The sequence below is a fragment of the Phragmites australis genome, chromosome 6 (assembly GCF_958298935.1).
Source record: "Phragmites australis chromosome 6, lpPhrAust1.1, whole genome shotgun sequence".
In the NCBI taxonomy this organism is placed as follows: Eukaryota; Viridiplantae; Streptophyta; class Magnoliopsida; order Poales; family Poaceae; genus Phragmites; species Phragmites australis.
Genome location: NC_084926.1, coordinates 21,730,282 through 21,731,972, shown reverse-complemented (window position 1 = coordinate 21,731,972; position 1,691 = coordinate 21,730,282). Strand labels below are relative to the sequence as shown.

General features: G+C 43.3%; 1 non-coding gene across 1 annotated transcript; it reads left to right on the top strand.

Annotated features, from left to right (window-relative positions):
* The first annotated feature begins 1,213 nt into the window (after positions 1–1,213).
* LOC133923297 (small nucleolar RNA snoR127) lies at positions 1,214–1,379 on the top strand. Its single transcript, XR_009910559.1, has one exon. It is a non-coding gene; the product is annotated as a small nucleolar RNA snoR127 (small nucleolar RNA).
* The last annotated feature ends 312 nt before the right edge of the window (positions 1,380–1,691 follow it).

Sequence of the window (1,691 nt, the reverse complement as noted above, 5' to 3'; positions counted from 1 at the left end):
ATTAATATCAAATTTGAATTTATATATATATTAAATTTGTAATATTAATGACGAATTTGCAATATTAATGTCACATCTATAATATTATTGTCAAATCAGTAATATTAATGTCAAATCTGTAATATTAGTGTCAAATTTGAATTTTAGATTTTCAATTTGAATTAAGTGTAAAATTCAACAGAACAATTTATAAATCTGAATCTAGAAAGTCATAGGTGACGGGTCATAATCAAAGGTGAAGGGTGATACTATTCACCTATCACCGTTTATAATTCACCGCCTGCTCGTGCTAGGGTTCGCTGACGCCCTACTCTACCGAGCTCCCCGACGCGCCCCTTGGCCTCCTCCTCCTCGGTCTCCTGCTCCCCACTCCTCCCTCGTCTTCTCCTCACCGGATCTGACCTCTCTGATGTGCCGCTCGGCCTCCGAGCTCCCTGATGCAATACCCAGCATCGGACTCCCCGATGCGCCGCTCGACCTCCGAGCTCCCCAACACGTCCCGGCCTCCTCCTCCTCGGTCTCTGACTCCCTGACGCACCGCCCAGCCTCTGAGCTCCCCGACACACCACCCGGCTTACAATCTCCCCGACACACCGCCTCGGCCTCCTCCTCCCTGGTCTCTATCTCCTCGACACGCTAGCCGGCCTCCTCCTCCTTGATCTCTGACTCCCCGACGCGTCGTCTAGACTCCTCATCCCCGACGACCCGCCTGGCCTCCTCCTTCCCCACGAGGTCGACGGCTCATAAGAGACGGCTCAAATTGGATTTGTCTGTGTTGAATGGACTATAACAACCATCTACGATATGGGATGGCCATAGGTTTAAGTTCTTGTTTAGTTTAGAAATGTGATAGAATAATTCTTGTTCAAATATGTGAGAGAATACTTCTTGTTCAGTTCAAAATACTTCTTGTTCCTCCATGATCTGCAATTTTGGTCAAAAGCCATATGTGAGAGAATACTTCTTGTTCAGTTCAGAAATGCCACAACAATTTAAGTTGCTTTTGAATTCTGCTTTCTAAAGAATGGTAGATACCTTTTGTTTTCCTACTATAATTATTGTTGTGGTAAATTATGTCTGTATTGATTGTAGTTAAACATCAGTTACCATTTTGTTGAAAGGAAAATGATGCCATATTCTGTATAACTTTTGTTGTTGCATTGTTCAAATATTTTTTTTTCCATTTTTTGGCAATGCTCAGTAACTTCTCAACCTGGAATGATGAAAGTTAGCCAAATCATATTATGATGTGCTCCTCTAGGTGCATTTTTGTCTTGGTGAAAAATTATTCTTTCCTAAGCACAAGATGAGATGACTAGAGTTGAAGTATGCATCATTACGTGATGATAAAAACTTAGATTGGTAACTTGCTGAGTAGAAATTGTCTGGAGCCTAAAATACATTGTTGCCATATGTAAGATTGCAGTCATAATTTTGTCTTGTCTCCACGATTAGTCTGCAAATGTCTTGTGCATGTTTGATCCCTCTAGGCATGAGTATCTCCATGGCCATACACATGTTTTCTTCACCAATGCCTACCATTCAGTTTGAGCTTTCAAAACCATACACATGTTTGCTTCACCATGTTTGATATTGGGTGTTTGTCGGTGTATCAGGAACCGGGGGTCCCTGAGTCCCGAGGCCAGGCCAGCCATCCGCCACGTGTCGCCATCCCGTGAGGTCCCTCCTGC